This window comes from Eublepharis macularius, chromosome 4 (genome assembly GCF_028583425.1).
Source record: "Eublepharis macularius isolate TG4126 chromosome 4, MPM_Emac_v1.0, whole genome shotgun sequence".
Lineage (NCBI taxonomy): Eukaryota > Metazoa > Chordata > Lepidosauria > Squamata > Eublepharidae > Eublepharis > Eublepharis macularius.
Genome location: NC_072793.1, coordinates 77,508,720 through 77,528,528, shown reverse-complemented (window position 1 = coordinate 77,528,528; position 19,809 = coordinate 77,508,720).

Below are 19,809 nucleotides of genomic sequence, written 5' to 3'. Positions count from 1 at the left end.
TGGCTTACTTGGAGTCACTATAGTTATGTGGGGGGGGGTTGTAAATGTTGTGGTGCTGTTGTTGTATGCTGTCTCCCACCCTCAGCCCAGGAACTCCAAGAAATAAAGTGTTTTTGCAAGTACTTCCGTGTATGAGTTTTTTATTCTCTGATGTGAGGATAGTTGTGGTGCTACTGCCCGGGAGACTGTTGTGATGTGCCTTCCATGCTGTGTAACTTAAAGCCAAGAAATAAAATCTTTTTGCAAGTGATTGTGTGTGTGTTGGTGATTCTCTGATGTGAGGATAGTTGTGGTGCTACTGTCTAGGAGACTGTTGTGATATGACACTAGTGTCATGTGCCTTTAATGCTGTAACTGAAAGCTAAAAAATAAATTTTTTTGAACTTGATTCAATGTGTGTTTGTGTGTTATTCCCTGGTGTTAAGGTTGGTTCCCATCATAGGGAACGATGGGGAGTGGCTGGCCAGCCTGCTCTGGGGGTGGTAGGGAACTTGGGGGTGCATGTCTTTGGTTCTGAAGGGGCTGCTTGAGGTATGTGTCTAGCCATGCTGTGGCTGTGGCCATTGGCTGCCACAATCCATGTGTTTCTGCTGTGTGGGAGTCTTCCCCACAGTAGAAATAAAATGGTGTGGTGGGAGAACCACTTTGGGGGGGGCCATAACATGGCCCCCAAAGTGCTATCTCCCTGAAACTTGGGTAGGGCATGGTAGGACAGGTCCCCTGAACATTGGGTGCATTTTGCTTGCAAAATGCCACTCCAAGCCACCTAGAAAGCCTTTTTGTTTTTCCCCATAGAGAACAGTGGAGAGTGGAGGAGGATAGGGGCACCTTCTTTGGCAGGCCATAAAACGGCCCTCCAAAGTCCAATCATTCTGAAACTTGGGGGGGGGGTGTCATTAGAGGAGAGTTAGGAGAAGGTCCCCACCAAGTTTGGTTTGCTTCGTAAAGAAAATGCCCCCCCACCCCCGGCTCCTGGAAAGCCAGGAGCATATTCCCCTTTGAAAACAACGGCCTAATCTTTAAGAAGCAAACCCAAATCTTTCTGAATTGGGTATTCTGAAGTGGCTTGCCACTTCGGAATTCCCTTTATTCTGGATCTTTTCCCCGATTTGGGTATTCCCAATTGGGAAATCCGAATCATCCTGGCCCTGCACAGCCCTACTTAGAACAGCTTTAATTGAAAATAAAAAATAAACTTATCTCTGACAGACTAGATCTCGGTATGTGAAGGAAGGTGCATGTGTGTGCATCATGCACAGGTTTATGCACACACACTCATTTAGAAGACTATTCTACCATTGTGCATCAACACAACACAGAATTATCTGTCTTGATTTATCTTTTGGACATGGAGAGAAGAGATGTTTCTTTTGCTTAACTAAAATTAGAATAGAGTTAAAGATTTTTCCTCTGTTTTAATCCAATAATTTGCATTTCGTAAAACTAAGGAATAAAATACATCAAGTTTCAAACTCTGGATAGAATTTTGAACCAGATGTTAAAGCCCCCTGCTTGCTTTTTGAAAAGAGCAGAGGTGACAAACCCATTAGTACAGTTCTGTATGTAATACTGTTCTCTGTCTTAGTTTTGATAGCTGCCTTTTTCTCCTGAGCTAGACTGATGCCTAACTGCTTGAGTGGATTTGAAACCAACAGCCTTTATAGCCCACAGGCAAGAATGCTACTCTGAACAGATCTAAAGTGTTCTTTTGTCCTGACAATTTCCTTTATACCTTTCATGTGTTAAAGCATTTGAATTCTGCAGGTAGTTTTTAGACTGTAACTTCATCTAAATGCTGGAGGAACTCAATGAATGGTTGGCTGGTTGGTTCTGTCAGTCATGTTTAGAATCAAATGCATTTCAAAGGAGGACAGCGAACTGTGTGTGAACTTGCAAGTGGATCTTCTACTTTAGATGTGGTGCTGAACTTGAGAACCATATATTCTCGTTCCTGATTTTGTCAACATATATGTTGAATTCCTTGAGTCCATGATCATATGCTTTCATGAGTTTCTTGACCAATTTCTTTGTTTATTAAAATATTTATACCTCAGCTTTCCTCTTGGCTTAAAGTGGCTAGATTTAGAAAGTCTAGATTTAATCATAAAGCAGTTTCAGTCCTAGTCAGATATGTGCTGGTTCTGATAATGAATCCAACTGTTCTTCAACATACTAGACGAAGAGAATAGTTACAACACTTTGTGAACAGCAGCAGGTTTGTGGTCCCCTATTAAACATATTGACAGCAATGATAACAACAACATTTGGTTTATATACTGTCCTTCAGGATAATTTAACACCCAATCAGAGTGGTTTACAAAGTGTGTTATTATTATCCTCATGACAATCACCCTGTGAGATGGGTGGGATTAGGAGAGCTCCAAGAAGCTGTGACTGACCCAAGGTCACCCAGCTGGCCTCAAGCAGAGGAGTGGGGAATCACTTTAATCTCCAGATTAGAGTCCTACTGCTCTTCTTAATCATTACACCAAACTGGTTGTGCCACCTGTCTGGTTGGGCCAATCACAGCAGCCATTTCCCAGAGAACAAGACACCATGGGCCATCACTTACTGCTCCCAGTAAGGAGGATATAGAAGGTGCTCTCCTAGCAGCACAACCATAACTGGAAGGATGCTATGGAGGTTTAGCAGGGCGTGACTGCGACATTTCTGTCTGGTACAGCAGAGTTGTAGATTGAGCTCTGTAATGTCATAGTTCCTTTCTCTCTAGAATTATAGGGGGCCCTCTGTTTCCCTATCTGTTGGTTTTAGTTGGCCTAAAACTCAGGAGTAGGGCAGGAGTAGGGTCACCAATCACCATGGTGGAATCTGGAGTTCTCTTGGAATTACACCTGATCTCAAGACTATAGAGATCAATTCCCCTGGAGAAAATGGCAGGCTTAGTGGACACATCACATCCCTGATGAGGTCCAGCCTCTCCTCACACTCCATCCCTCACAAGCCCCACCCCCAAATGTCCAAGAATTTCACAAGCCAGAGCTGGGAGCCCTAGGCAGAAATAAGTTCAATGTTTTTGATTGCACCATTCCAGATCCTTATTACTCCCAAAGTAGTCTCATTTTGTGTCTGCTGTTCTCACAACAAAATATGCAGAATGTGCCAATGCTCTGAACTTAAAATTTTTGGAACATGTCATTTGAAAATAAGAAAATGCATGGGTTATTTGTAGAGAATTTTATTGGTATAAATGTAGATATGTATCTGGAAATATTGGAGGCAAAAATTATTATGATGTAATGTGATGGCACAAAGATTGAGGCTGGTAAAAATTACAGTGCTCTTTGTAAGGCAAGAGATGACCCAATTGTGCCCCTCTCTGAGGGGCCTGACACTTTTCTCCACAGAAATGCTTCTGCTATTTGTGAGGCATGTTTCGTGCACCATAGGCTACGAACATAGGACTAACTCTTGTCACCATCCTATTTTCATTTTCTCAGCCTCCAGGGTTCAGAGATAAAAGCCTTGCATGTCTTAATATTTTATTCTTTTAAAAATAACTCGTCAAGACACTCCCATAAGAAAATGCCATCTGAGCTCAGCAACTGGTTATTTAAATGGCTAGGATCCTATTTATGTTCTGAAGCCTATAAAATTGTGTATTTTCCACTCTCCTGGCTGAAAATGGCCCAATTTTTTAAATGATTGCGTCTTCCTATATGTCTCCATTTCTTATCTCAAAATAATATTTATAATATATAAGTAATTTCTCAAAACCTCCTTGAAATATTTCCAGGAACATGGCTGGGCACTTAAATTGTTACAAATATTTTCAAGTAAAATTTGGATCCAGGAGCACCTTAAAGACCAACTGGATTTCCAGGATATGAGCTTTCGGTACTCAAAGCTCCCTGATCTTCTTTCAAGTAGCTCATGTAAATAGTTCCAACTCCCATGAAATGGGCTAAAAATGGGTGAAATGCTTTGCTATGAAGATTTTTTATTTTCTCAAAAGAAGTGAAATTCACAAGGAGTGTTCTTTGTTTCTCATGGTCAAATTAGTCATGACAATAAGTGTGTGTTTGCCATCAAAACCTGTAGCTGCATGCTGAATTTCACCTGTCTATAGTTGGTTCCACATGGAAGTTTTGCTCTGGTTTGACATCCAAAGACCTTTTTTTAAAAAAAACTACTATTAAAAAAGAAGTTAGGGAGGGGGGGAAAGCAAATTAATTATGCAAGTACACACATTTTTAATTCAGATATGAAGCATAGACAAACTCTTACAGAAAAAAACCCAATCTAGTCCCCCCACTGCCAAATTAATGAAAGAAGACTGTTTGAGGGAGAGGGAGAATTGGTTGAATTCAGCTTTCCTTCATTTGTATATGTTATTTTTCATTCTTATCATTCTTCTGTTATTCTATATTGTGTTCAACCTCCAGATCCATATAGGTTTAAATTTTGTAGAGGGTGTTATGTACAGTTACTAGCACTGTTCTGATTTTGTTTTCCTCTCTTACTTTGTAATCAAGCCAGTGGGGAAAAATAACAGAGGTTATAATTTTCTATGTAATTATCAATACCTTCCCCCTAAAGAGGGATGTTTTACTGTAGTGTACATCTCTCACCTAATTAACACGCATCTTTTCACACTTCCAACATACACAAGCCCTGATCTCTGTGATTACCTTTGAAGATGAGATTGTTGGCCAAGTTCCACCAGCAGGGCTTTCTGTGAAATTCCCTCCTTGCATTAGGGATGCCAACTCTCCCTGGCAACTAACAGGAGGATGGGGGTGTGGGGTGGATTGCAGTACTTGCCATGTTATGGGCTCTGATGTGAAGTGCATGGGCTCCTGCTCCCCATGCAATGATGTCACTTCTGAAAGTGATGTCATTGCAGTAGGGTGTGGAGGTGAGCATGACTGTTTGCATGGGATGCTTGCTGGTGGTAGGCAATTGCTAGGTGTCTTGCCACCTTATATTGATGGTTAGCCATGGATGGGCAGAGGGGCAAACCAGGGCCATTTCCAGATGGCTTACCGACCCCCGGAACATCGTGCCACGGTGCGGGGAAAACGCGAAATATCGCGTTTTCTTGTGCGAGTTTTGCGCGACGTCGCATGACGTCGCGCAAAACTCGCACAAGAAAACGTGATATTTCACGTTTTCCCCGCACCGTGGCGCGACGTTCCAGGGGCCGGTAAGCCATCTGGAAACGGCCAAGGTACCGGGCAACCCTACCTTGCATCTGTTTGATTGGCAACTGCTTTCTTCAGCCACTAGGTGAAGATATTCTTGTTTCTCCAGGCCTTTGGCAATAATTAATAGGGTTTTGTTTGCTCTGTTTGTCTAGTTTATGGTGGTGTTTTATTAGCTCCTGCATTGCTATTTGGTGGTAGCTGAAATTTCAGTATTGACAGGTTTTTAAAATATTCATTCATTGCTTTTATTGTATTTTGTATACTTTTCTGAGCCACCTCAAGAACTTTGATGGTGTGTATATTTGTGTTAATTTCTTTTAATTTCGGGCCTTTAGACAAGTTTTCTAGCTTTCCAATAGGCATAGTGTATGCCTAACCCAATTTACTTGCTCAGGCCAAACCTTCCCCAGAGCAGACCACACTTCACTGGAGATCCTCCTTTACCTTATTGCCAGGACCTCAGACCTAGTTTTCAAATCAGGATGCATACCAGGCATCCATCTCTGTCCCCTCTCCACTTTCTAAGACTGGAAAGGACTACAGAAGCAGCTAAGTATAATCATCACATACCTTGACATGCTGCGTGTGCTCCTACATAGAGAGAAATTAAACTTTAATTGCTTTCAAGAATCCATGCATTGACAGGTGCTGTGAGAAACTGAATTGGGAACTGACTCAGTGAAAGAGCAAGAAATTAGAAGTAAACAAGCAAGGGACCCACAAGGACTTGCAGAGGGCATCTTATTTCTCCTCCTCCACTATTCCCTCTGATTCTTTCCCTTTTTCTGCTTCCTTTTCCCCTTCTCACTCTCCAGCCAAACTTCCATTACCTGTGTCCCCCTTTCAGCTTTTCCTCCTTCCCTATCCCTGGCAGCTTCTACTTTGGAAAATCAGTTGTGTGATGCCAGCCACCAGGACAGACCAGGCCCAGTTGACCTGTGCTGGCCACTAGGCTGGGCTAAATTGTGTGGTGGGGAATCCTCAAGGACTTTTGTAGAGCACCATATTATCCCTTGTACTGCTCTCTCCACATTTCTTCTTTTCCTCTTCCTGGGAACCCCCACATCCTTACCTTTCCTTGCTTCTTTAATTAGGCTTGCCAGTCCCTGGATGGAGGAAACAATACCGGGAATATACAGTCAAAATTTTTGGATTTTTATAACAATATATTGGTGCAAAATGTGCAAAAGTGCAAAGTGTCAACAATAAATACAATCTATAATAAATACAATCTATAATAAATACAAGGTAACAATTATACAAGGTAACAGTTGTTTGTCCGTGTTTTTGTAATGTTCATAAAGAAACGTCTGGGTGAGAGCTGCAGTAGAGCCTTCTTAGGAATGTAGGCAGACAGTCCCACAGAGGAGGGTGACCACAATCCAAATCAAATGAAAATATTGATGTGCCGACGGGATTATGCTTGCATATTATACCATTCCCGTTTCGTATACACAACTTCTTCCTGGGCACAGTTATTGGATGTACACCTTCCTAATGGTCTTCAATTAGAACAGCTCACCACATGATATTTTCATTACTGGCATGAACCACCATTTCAGTGCAACGGACATTGTCATGGTGGTTCATGCCAGTAATGAAAATATCATGTGGTGAGCTGTTCTAATTGAAGACCATTAGGAAGGTGTACATCCAATAACTGTGCCCAGGAAGAAGTTGTGTATACGAAACGGGAATGGTATAATATGCAAGCATAATCCCGTCGGCACATCAATATTTTCATTTGATTTGGATTGTGGTCACCCTCCTCTGTGGGACTGTCTGCCTACATTCCTAAGAAGGCTCTACTGCAGCTCTCACCCAGACGTTTCTTTATGAACATTACAAAAACACGGACAAACAACTGTTACCTTGTATAATTGTTACCTTGTATTTATTATAGATTGTATTTATTATAGATTGTATTTATTGTTGACACTTTGCACTTTTGCACATTTTGCACCAATATATTGTTATAAAAATCCAAAAATTTTGACTGTATATTCCCGGTATTGTTTCCTGTAGCTTTTGACTATCCGGGGTTTCCCTGCTTTGTTTCAGTCCCTGGATGGAGCCAGGCGATTCCCTGCCCCCAGCCTCCCCCCCCCCCCCCGCTTCCTCTCATCTGGCTGTCAAGGGAAAGAAAGGTGCAGGAACTCAGTGGTGGGAGTGAAGCTTGTTCCCATGTGCTTAGCAACGCCTCCATGCAAGCCTGCATTGCACGAGAAATGACATAATTCTTGGTACGATGTGGAAGAAATAGGTGGTGCTGGGGGCTGATTGAGTGAAAATTGACCCCCCAATTTAGTGTTTGGGACTCATTTTCACTCAATTGTCCCTAGAGCGATATGGAAAGCCCCTGCCATGTGACTCCCCCCTCACCCACCAGTTTGCCCCCCGGGACATGGCAACACTATTCTTAGCTCACTCCCACTCACCTACCTTTTATCTGCCCATATCTCGGCTATTTATTATTTATTTACTTCATTTATACACTTCCTTTCTCCACAATGGAGATCGAATGGATCTTACATCATTCTCCTCTCCTCCATTTTACCCTCCCAACAACCCTGTGAGGTCGATTAGCCTCACTGTATATGATTGGCCAAGGCAGAATGAGGGGATTCAAATCTGGGTCTCGGATCCTAGTATGAAATTCTAGCCACTCTTTCTATGGGGTGGCTGCTATTGAATAATAGCAAGCTGCTGGTCATGGGTGAGTCCTGCAAGTTGGGAGGCAGCAAATCATCTGGTAGTTTCTGCTGGGCCTGTGCCCAATCAGTCTTCCCTCAAAGGCTAAAACAGCCCTGGAAAGGGTGCTGTCCCATACCCCTTCCTTATACTGACAGGCCTGAAGTCTGGCAATGACCACTGAGGGCATTCATTTCTTAAACCTTCAGGTGCTGCTTCTTACCTCGTTTTTTTTTTTTTAATTCAGATTTTTCTTCAAACTCAGGTCATTTTCAGGTTTGTAGAAAGCCTGTCTTGTCTGATCAGGGCTCCATTCTTCAGCATTAAGTATCCATGATCTGGATGTGTTGAGGATCAGATATATTGATTTCCAAACTAAACAAGCAACTTTTAAAAAAGAATAGAAAATTAATTTTGGATGATCCCGCATGTCTTGGCAGCGCTATATTCATGCAATGAGGGCGTCTTCCTGGTACGATTTCTGATGTCATTGCACCTTGAGAGTGGCATTGTGGCACAATTACATCAGAAATCGCTCCAGGAAGACACACTCATTGTGTTAGTATAGTGCTATGCTGGGACATGCAGAATCGTCCTTTATTGAGCTAAGACCAAAATCATATACAATGACATAAGTGGAAGCTGATGATGGAAAAGCTCTATTCTCTCTTCTAAAACAAGAGCAGGAGCTGATCGTGGTACAGATCATAATATCACAAATTAGAAAGCTGAAGAGAAACACTAAAAGAATCATAGTGCCAAAATACAATATAAATAATATTCCTGAAGAATGTAAACACCATATAAAGAACAGATGCAGCTTTTCAGTGACTTGTACACAGAAACAAAGAAATCTATTATAATAATCAGTGCAGAGAACAAAAAAGGGGAAGAACAAGAGAGCTGTTCCACAAGATCCAAGAAATCAAAGGGAAATTCAAATTACAGTTCAGAATGCTGAAAGATCAACATGGAAATCTGATCAGGACAAAAGGAAGGAAAGATGGAAACAATACACTGAAGAACTATACAGAAGAGATGGAAGGATGACAGATGATGACAGATTCCTTCAAAGAAGAATCTTTTGATGAAGAGCCGGAAATCTTAGAAAGTTAAGTGGAAGTGTTACCCTAACTGGGGGTGGTGGTGGTGGTGGTGTCTCCTTGTTAGCTGATAGAATTAGCATTCAAGGAGACGCAGTGAGAGTGGGTAACTGGGAAATCTCCACCTACGTATACTGGGATTGTTCCCTTAGAGAACTCTTAAATAAACAGGCAGATATTCTACAGGAAAAGTTTCTTTTATTAATAGAGAAATACACACTAAGCTAAGAAAACAGTGAGGAAATAGGAAAGCAATTTTGAGGGAAAGGTGATATTTACTAGTCTTGAAGAGAAGAGGTCTGTGGAGGTGCAGCAAAATGACCAGTGTTTCAGGGAGAAGAAGAAGTAGGGGAAGCCCAAACAACTTTGGGGGTATCTGGATGGGTTTCAGAAAACACACATACTGAACACATTGCTGGACAGCCCAGTTATAGAGAGAAACGTACCCTGGGGCAGACTTACATGACTCTGTGCCCAAACAATAATTTAATTGTTATGGAATTTGGGGAAGTCCCCAGTATACCAGTTAAAATCCATTGATATAGATTACTTAATGCTTGGGCATGAATCCTTTCTGCACCCTTTTTGTTTAACATTCTTGTTCCTACAATTAACAATAACAATGAAAAGGCCTTGAAAAGCAAGCAAGCACTGTAAGTTAATTTCCATTACACATCAAAGGCTATAATTGTTTGTGTTCATAATTTTTAATCTCGGCCTTAGGCATGTTCATTCCTATGTTATATTATAAAACATAATGGTGCCATGCAGAATGTTTTTATTATAGTGACGTTTCTAAATGCTATTCATGACCTGGCAATCCATAATATTGAGGAAATCATATAACTTTGAGTTTATTATTTGAAGAACTGACTGTTTATGGAACTGTATGGGATTCTCTGTACTGTAATCAATATTGACTTGTATTGCTGGAAATGTATAAATGCAAATGCTGACAACTTATTGTTACGCACCCTGCTGTAACAGAGTGTACATCAGGATTATGTGAGAACTTCTCATAATAAACCTTTTCTGTTTCTAAGACCACCAAGTTTGAAGTGTTGATTTATTATTCAGATAAGAAGAGAAGGGGGACCTCAAAATTGGCAAACGGGTAATAAACTTTCCCCCAACATTAATGGCTTGTCTGGAGGTATTGGGAAAAGAGTGATATGACTATATGGGATTGGTTATAGGTAAAAATATTGCTTGATGACCTGGTAAGTACTGGGCAGGAAACCTGTCAGGAGTGCTGAATAGTGCTGATTAGGTAAGTGGAAGAGGGGAGGTAGAAGAGGCACTGTCACTTTAATGTATTGATAAAGCACTGGAATTTTTGTATAATTTTTCAGCCAAATGATCAGGGTTATGCATCTTGGAGAAAAATAACTCCTGCCTAGTGTCTGAAAAGGGGGTTTGGCTCTGAGGAGGACTCTGGGTCTAATGTAAAGGAAAAAGAGTGCTATGTTGAAATCAGAACGCCTTAGCTGCAAATATCTATGAAGGAAACTTGTTAATGCAACCTAAGTCTGAAACTACCAACCTCTCACTTTTAAGATCTGTAACTACTGAAACTAATGTTCAAGAAGATTACTGTGCCTATTGCTTGTGAATTATTGTTCTACAATCAGTTTACCTCAGCTTTACTTTCCTTGCCTTTCTATATACCTACCCTACCTGTTAAATAAACCTGCTGTTTTCCTTTTGAGCTTTACTTAGCCTCTAGTGTCATTTCATTTGCAGAAAACATGTGGCCTTGCTTCTCCCCTACCAAATATTTGGGCTGGGATATGAACCAGAGGTCCCTGCTCCAGAATTGCAGGTTTATTTAACAGGTAGGGTAGGTATATAGAAAGGCAAGGAAAGTAAAGCTGAGGTAAACTGATTGTAGAACAATAATTCACAAGCAATAGGCACAGTAATCTTCTTGAACATTAGTTTCAGTAGTTAAAGATCTTAAAAGTGAGAGGTTGGTAGTTAACAGACCAAATATTTAACAGCCCAAATATTTGGGCTGGGATATGAACCAGAGGTCCCTGCTCCAGAATTGCCATTCTGGTTACCAAACAAGGAAGACTTTCCTATCTTTGGTAGTTAGCTTAGTCTTTTGACACTGCAAAAGAATAGCAAGAATAAAGAACGATCATCCCCACTAACCAAGCCCCACTTTGCCTGGAGGTCTGACAATAATATGCCCAACAAATCTCTGCTCCATTCATAAGATTGCCAGGCTGAGCCTGGCAATCAGAGGGGGTGGGGGAGCAGGAGAAAAATAAACAAAAAATAAGGCTCTAGCCTAATCACTAGCATTGTTGCTAGTACAGCCCAGAAGTGACAATAGATAACTCTAGGAATTGCTGGAAACTCTATGGTAAAACCATATAGTTTTGCCATAGAGTTCTGAATTGCAGAACTCTAGCAATTCCTAGAGCTACCATTGTCACTTCCAGGTTGTTCCCTGGAAGTGATGTGCCATCAACTAGACTAGAGGTTTATTTTTACTTATTTTTCTCCTGTTGTTGCTCAGAGCAATAAAGGAAACAAAATTACATGGAGATTGCCTGCCATAACAGGGCAAATGGTAATCCTATTCATTCAGGGAATATTAGATAACTTTCCAGTATCTCTTATTAATTGCTACAAACTTCCAATCAGCAGAACAACTCAGCTTAACTGAAAGGCAATCCCCCTTGCCTACCAGTAACTAAAGAGTGCTTACTATTGGACCACTTGTAGTTCCACCAATACTGCTTATTGCCCAGCTTGAAATTCACAATCCTTGCAAAAGCCTTACAATGTTCAAATCCATATGTCAAGCCTGCCTATTGCTTAACTTACATTGCCAATTCCTTTCATGCCACCAACTGCTCACCACCTAACTTGCAGAGCAAAAGCCCTGCAATGCCCCAAATCCATACAATGCCAACTCTGTTTATTGCTTAACTTACCATGCAAACTCCTTGCAAATGCAAACACAGCTTTTTTGGTATATACTTTTTATTTAAGGAGAAAAGATACAACAATAGAAAGTGCATAAAAACTTATACAGGCCTTACATTTGAAATTAGATTAAACTAATAGAAAATTACAATCAGAATTTATAATAAAACAAAAAAACCTCTCCTTGGTTACTTATACAAACTTTAATATCAACTGTTTTGGTTAATCATTTTCCTGTGTTTTATCTTCTTATCTTTGTATTGAGTTACCTTAATTAATTAATTACCTTAATTAATCTTAATTTTGGCTTAAGTAGTCAAAGAAATCCTTCAATTTCCTCCAAAATTCAGCTACAGGTCTATTATGTACATAAATAGTTAATTTGGCCATTGATGTATATTCATAGATCTTATTTATCCATTCTGACACATCAGGGCATGTATCTGCTTTCCATTTTGCTGCATATAGCACTCTTACTGCTGTCACCATGTAACAAAAAGGTCTCCCTGTTCTTTTCTGACATTATTTTGTAGAATGTTTAATAGCATGTTTTTTGGATTTAGTTCAAATCTGAGTTTGAAAATCTTCATCTCTTCATGTATCTTTATCCAATATTTTCACGCTTTTTTACAAGTCCACCACATATGATAAAATGTTGCACCCATGCATTGACATTTCCAACACTGTCCTCTATACCCCTTACTGATTCTCGCAATGTCTTTGGGAGTGGTGTACCATCTAAAAACATTTTGTACTAATTCTCTCTTAGTAACTGACAGCCTGTAAATTTTATATCCTTAGTCCATAGATCTTCCCTTAGTTCCATCGGAATAGTTTCTCCAAAATTTTCTATCCATATTATCATACAGGTTTAACTTGTTCTATTTCTGAATGTCAAATGCAAATACTGATTAACTTGTAATACAAACTCTGTTTATTACTTCAAAATCTGTTTATGAAGTGACTATAATACAAACTCTGCTTTAATAAGGGTTGCCAACCTCCAGGTGGAATCTGAAGATCTTATATACTAAAGCCAAGTGACAAACATCTGTGAATACTTAAATCCAGAGATTGGAGCCATGAATGGATGATGGATCTTCCTACACACCTGACATATGCCCCAGGCTTGCAGAAAAATATGAAAACAAAAGAAAAAATACATTGGGGGATTTTAAAAAGCCCCAAATGGTAAAAGGGGTGTCTATAGCTTTAACCAGATGCCCCCAGTGTCTGTTGCTAGGCAACCATAAAAGTTCAAGTAGTATTCCAGGCTTGGTTTCTGTAAGTAAAAGGCAGGGGTAGGGGACAGGGCCCTTTCCAAGGCTGTTTTGGCCTTTGAGAGAAGACTTATTGGGGCCAGGCCCAGTAGCAACCACCAGATGACTTGATATCACATGACTTGCTTGACTCACTCAGGCCTGGCTGCTTGTTATTGTTCAACAAGAGAAATGGTTACACCCCCAAGTAAAGTTGATGCAGAGTAAGGGGAAACACCCACTGTATATACAGCAAGAAGCTTTCAAAAACAAATAATCCCCAATATTGTACTTTTTTGTTTTTTTGATACCAAATACCAAAAAAAGGAGAACTCTGACCCAAAGATCAATTCAACATGGAAAGGAACACTGAAGAAAATTAAAGGGAATCGAGGAGAGGAAAAAGAAAATGAGGGGAATGGATCCTAAAAAGGGACACCCCCAACCTCACTTTCACCCAAGCACACATCAAAATCCTTTGCAGGCGAGTGCTGAGTGGGGGAGATGAGCAAGGAGGGGGCATGGTGACAAAAACACACAGACACAGTGCTGGAGGTAAATAAGGCCACAACTTTATTGAGATTATAGCTCAAGGAGCAAAGGCGCGCCTAGGGCACAGATCCGAGCATCGGCTGACCCGCCTGCCAAGCCGATGACCCACATGCCCCCTCAGACCCCTGCTGAGGGGGGGAACCATGGGATGACAGTCAGTGGGATGCCAGGTGGGTGTACACCCATGTGTGGATCATCCCCTGTCACCTGGGAGTGAGGCAGACTGACAGCCCCCGACTGGGCATGCACCAGCCATTCCTCACTCCCCAGACCCCTTATGGGGATCCCCATAATAGGGAAACTGAGCCTGAGGGCCCTGTTTCCCCCCAAACGGATTGGTGCCCAATGCCCAATATGCAGCCTACTAACCCCAAAGCTGTGACGAAAGGGAGGGCTGGGCGGGATGCCAGCATGGGCCAAGTGCTGAGGGGCGGGGACCAGCCTTGTAGACCAGGGGCCTGCACTAGATGAGCCTGGGCGTGCTTCCCCAGCCCATGGTCATTCCCCTGCCCCCTCCACAACATGGTGGCCACCACGCTGTCTCCCCGCCCACCTCCCCCTCATCACCCGCAACCTGGCTCCCAGGTGAGTCTAAGAGCCATTGTTTTCAATGAAACCACTCCAACTTCAACACACACAAATCTCAAATTGCACACAAACACACCCTTCAGACACACAACACTCCACAACCCTACTTACCACTCCACCAGATTTGAAATCTGTATGAACCAAGTCAGTGCACAGTAAATGCCTGCTTCAGAGCGACATAGCCTGTTTAAGGAGCTGCCCTGCCACCCCTACCCCTGGCTGGAACCTTTCCAGTCCTCCTGACCAGTGCTGCTCTGTGCCTCATTTGACAGAAAGGGTGGAGGCAAACAAATTCATGCCTGCTAATGCTGAGTGCCCCTTCTTTGCTTCTTGAATCTTAGGCTATAAATTGAAAGTAGCTTTGGCTGTAAAGTACCCCTATCATTTCCCAGCATCTTCAATGGCAGGACCTCAGAACTAGTCTTCCTTGTCTTCTCTATCATCTTAAGAGCTCTGAGTACTATCATTGCTGTGGATGCTATCTGTAAAATATGTGTGTATTGCGAAACAATTGTACTTCTAATGAAAATGGAGCCTCTTTCATAGTTCATAAAGAATTTTTTTAAAAAATAACTTTTTTACAAAAAGAATAAAAAATGTACCAGATGCGCCTTCCTGTCTACTTTATTTCTGCTTATTTTATTTAATTCTTTAGGGAAATGAGTGTCAGAGAATTATGTTTAAATGGAATTGTAATTTTTGTGACTTGAAAAGTGATCTACCTGTGCCCTATAAAAGTGGCAACATAAGATTTTACAAACAGGTTTCATAATCTGTCATCAGGCTGAGTTCAAAGAGACTTTTCTGCCATTTTAGCCTCAGATATTCACTTATTCGCCTAGCTTTTCTGTCTACATTTCACAAGTGCCCTGCAGTGCAAAATACACATAGACATCAAAGCATAGAAAATAATTTGACTTTCTTAGTTCTTGGTGTATCATTCTTATATCATTCCCTCAGTAGTCTGTAGGGCATGTTACAGTGCAGGTCTTTGAAACAAAGTGACTGAAGTTCATTTTCTAGAGGAAATGAGTATTTTAGTTCTTTACAGTCCTCTTCCAAAAGTAGGGTTGCCAACTCTGGGTTGGGAAATTCCTGGCTATTTGGGGGTGAAGCCTGGAGAAAGTGGGGTTTGAGGAGAGGGATCTCTGTAGGGTAAAATAACTTAATTTATGCCAGCGCAAGTCAGAGATTTGCCAACATAGTGGTTAGCACATTTGACTGCCATTCCTTCCAGAATTGCGCTGTCTAGAGTTTGTCACATGCTCTGTGTGAAATCCATTTTACATAAAATCCTGTCATATTCCTTGATGCTAAATACTCCAAGTATACAATAAAATTAAAACACATGTTTTTTTATTTTAATTTGTTCAGGAAAAAAGGATATGTATATTTTGTGACCAGTGTAACAAGTTTAACCATGTATAAATCTAATTGGCCTAAGCTCATCTGATGTCATTCCATTTCTTTATTTTACTAAATAAGAAAACAATAAAGTCAATGGAGGGCTATTAATTTGTTGTTTATTTTGTGGAAAGGTGTCTAATGGAAAATTAGCAGATAGTTAAAGAAATTATTACTTAACTTGCATGTACTGTGTATGGTGATTTTAATTATATATAAGATGCCATTTAACAAAAAAACCTCTCGACAGATTATGAAACTTTGAAAAATTATCATTAAAATGATTGTAGAACATGAAGATTTGAACTGTGTTGTCATGAATATATGGGTGATATTCAACTCTGTCTCGGGCTTCCTGCAGATCCCAGAGATGCTGTAGAAACTATGAATTGGTACCTGGGAACAGACGAAGGCTAATAAACTGAAACTTAATCATGACAAAATAGAGGTGTTACTGGTGGGCAGAAGGACTGACTGTGGAACTAATGTGTCTTCTGTTTTTAATGTGGTTGCACTCTCCCTAAAGGGGCAGGTTTTTAGCATGGGGGTGGCTTCTGGAGCTGATCTTCCTGTTGAATAAACAGGTTGCAATGGCAGCCAGAGGTGCCTTTCACCTATTTCACTGAGGAGTCAACTGTGGCCTTTCCTAGTAAAGAAGATCCTACCACTGTGGAACATGCACTGGTATGTCAGTTCTAGGGATGGCAGTCCATGGCAGATAGATCCCCAAACACCCTCACAGGAAGTACTCCAGGGTCTTGGATGAAAAGGTTTTATTATAGAGATTCATTAAGTTCACAGGTACCTCCAAAGATGAATAGGTTGGCAGGAATGGGAATACAAGCATATGCACTTTGATATAAGGAGCAGGATTCCCCCTCCCCTGGGGCAGTTAGAAACTAGGAGCGAAAATCCCAGTTCTCATGAGAAACACAATAGCTTTGTCTGGCCAGAGAAAGCCATTACAAGGAATTCAACTACCTCTGTCTCTTGCAAAAAGTTACAGTATAGTGCAAGGTCTGCCAGAGATAACAAGCTCAGCAATAGTACTTTCATTTTCAGGCAGCCCTAAGATGGCATGGATATACAGTATACATGGTTACAATATATGAGCATGATATGAGAGCATACAGGTATACAGTGTGATCAAACAAATGCATGGAGCAAAGAACATATGAATGGCATGGATAAATGGTATGCAGACATGACATGGTAAAGTCTAGATTCGAGTACTGCAATGTGCTGTATGTAGGGCTTCCCTTAAAGAGAGTTTGGAAGCTACAGTTGATAGAGAGCCAAACCACATGATACGAATGACACGTGAACAACGTGCAAACAAACTTACACATTTCTCCCCGTTGCTTTCCTGTACACTTGCTAGTGCAGCCAGATTGTGCATGATCCTGTGTCCGTGCTGGCATGGGTTTCTTCTGTGCTCCCCGAAGACGCAGGAATGGTATCCCATCATGCACCACCAGGTTGCGCATACTTAAACCACCTCCTGTAACCATCCCCTGTCCCCTATTGCCTTTCTGTGTGGGAAGAGGGAAGTGGAAGCAAAACAGAATCACCACTCTGCAATGGCGACTTGATAATATGGTCCATGGACACTCACCAATGTAAACCACTTTTTTGCTGACACGTGCACAGAGCAGAGCCACAGACACAAGTTCATTGGAGGTAAAAGAGACAAGGGAAGGTGAGGGAAAAAAATGAATCTGGTCGCTTGCATAGACTTGTGTAATTTGTCTCATCTAGTTTAGCTCATAGAATGCTGCAGCCAGAATGCTGACTGGAATGGGTCATAGGGACCATGTTACTCCAATTTTTGTCGATTTACAGAGGCTTTCAGATAGCTCCTGGCCCCAATTCAGGGTTCTGGTACTGATTTTTAAAGCCATATATGGCTTGGGACCAACATGCCTTAAAGACGATCTACTCCCATACTCAACTACTGCAGTCATCTTCAAAGGCCCTTTTTTGGGAGCTCCTACAATCTGAGGGGAGATGGGAGGGCCTTCTTATTTGGGGCATCAAAATTATAGAATTCCATGCCCAGGTAGATCTGTCTGTCCTCCTCTATATTGTCTTCTGACAGCTGGTGAAGACATGTCTGTTTGCCTGGCATTCTCTCACTAATGGTCCTTCCTTTGTTTTAATTGTGTATGTGGTATGTTTAATTGTTGATTTTAATGGTTTTTATACAATGTATTTTAAAAGTTTTTAATATTTTTGATTGTTCACTGCCTTGAGGACCCTGAGCTCAGTTGAAAAACAGCGTAATTGTTTTTTTTTAAAAAAAACACTATATATGAAAAAAGTCTGTACGTTAACAATGTTTATATCTTTGCACCTTGGTTGCTACATTGTTTGTGGTCTTGAGTCTAAGAAATAAGATGGAATAGAATTTTTAAAAAATAAATAAATGTTCAGGGAATTATCTGAACGCAATAATATATAAAACAAATAATTTAAAAAACAAAAACTTCTCAAAATTTGCACACAGCTAGACGTTGATCTGGCATCAGCCATATTTTTCCTTTTTAAAGTAAAAAAAAATGTTACAAGTGTTTTGTGTGTATATGTGGTTATAGGCACTCATGCCTGGGAAATAACAATTTGTCAGATCAAAATCCCCTGTAGATTGGACATTCGAGTCTTGCAGAGTTATGAGGTATGTTCTGCATGTGCACAAGTCTTAAGAGTATTTTGTTACAGAGTTTTATCCTTATTGGACTAGTAATAAAATGGCGCTTGTCACAGAATATATGTTTCCATTTTATCACTTTCTGATGGTGTTGGCATCCCATTTTTAGCTTTACTGAATGTGTGTTCTAGACACAACTCTCCTGACTTTTCATAATTCTAAAGACTTGGAGTTGGGCACAGGAAGGGAGTGCATGGGCGGGGGGAGAATCATCTAAATGTTCTCAGATTTACCCATTAATCCAATCAGAGCATTTTTTAGCAAGTGTATTGATATAAAGAGCAACCTGAATACCAATAATGAGCAGTTGGACCCAGAAAGTTGAATTAGTGCTTTATGAATAGCAATTTCAATTTTCTACATTATGTCAAACATAGTGGGGTGATAAAATTAATGCTATGTAGATCTACACTGCATTATGAGTTAGTAAAGCAATGTGGGTGAATGTACGTGGCATAGTTCTTTCTGAAATATCAGGGGTGACAGGACCTCATCTTGGAAATTTTCCATTTCCATAATACAGTAATTTTATCAGCAATATTTGTGTAAAATAGCTCAAAAACTTTATATCAAATAGCTAAGAATTATCTGCTCAGTAATACATAGTGTGCACAGGTCACAATGATCTTTCTTCTTCAATTTTTTTAAAACATGTCACCAATGCCTTCATCTCAGAGGTAAATCTGATTGGTCTTCCATGTAAAGAGCCAGTTTGGTATAGTAGTTAAGAGCGGCAGGACTCTAATCTGGAGAACAGGGTATGATTCCCCCCTCCTCTGCTTGAAGCCAGCTGTGTGACCTTGAGTCAGTCATAGCTCCCTCAGAGCCCTCTCAGCCCTACCCATCTCATGCCACTGTGTCCTAATTGAATGATGTTATTATTATTATTAATGATAACAATAGGCATTTCCAAAACTCTATTTGTGGAACCAAGTCATGCTATGTGATCAGCAGCCTCCCCACGTAAGCTAACGTTTGCACAGCCACAAAACAAAGATACCTTTATCCACAGTCTGAAGTGGTACATCGCAGAAATGGGTATATCATATGAGGGGTCTAATGGTTTATTTCAATTGTAAGCTGGACAGGAAAAAAGTTTCTTTGTTCAAAACTACTCAAGAAGACAATGTTTTCAGCCAATGCCTCTCAGATTTTTTAATGTTAACCATTTGAGTCCATTACCACCCTGTATGCCTATCTTTGGTTTTCATATTAGCAGCTGAACATCACATGAGGGGAATGAAGTTGAAAGCAAAAAATATTCAAAACACAGAGGGGGGAAAAACCCTGATTGTTATTTAGCATTTTACTCTCACCTGATCCTCCCCCAAATCTTTCTCCCATTTTCATGCCTTTCCTGACTGCTTAAAATACTTTATGAGTATCCCATCTTTGTATAC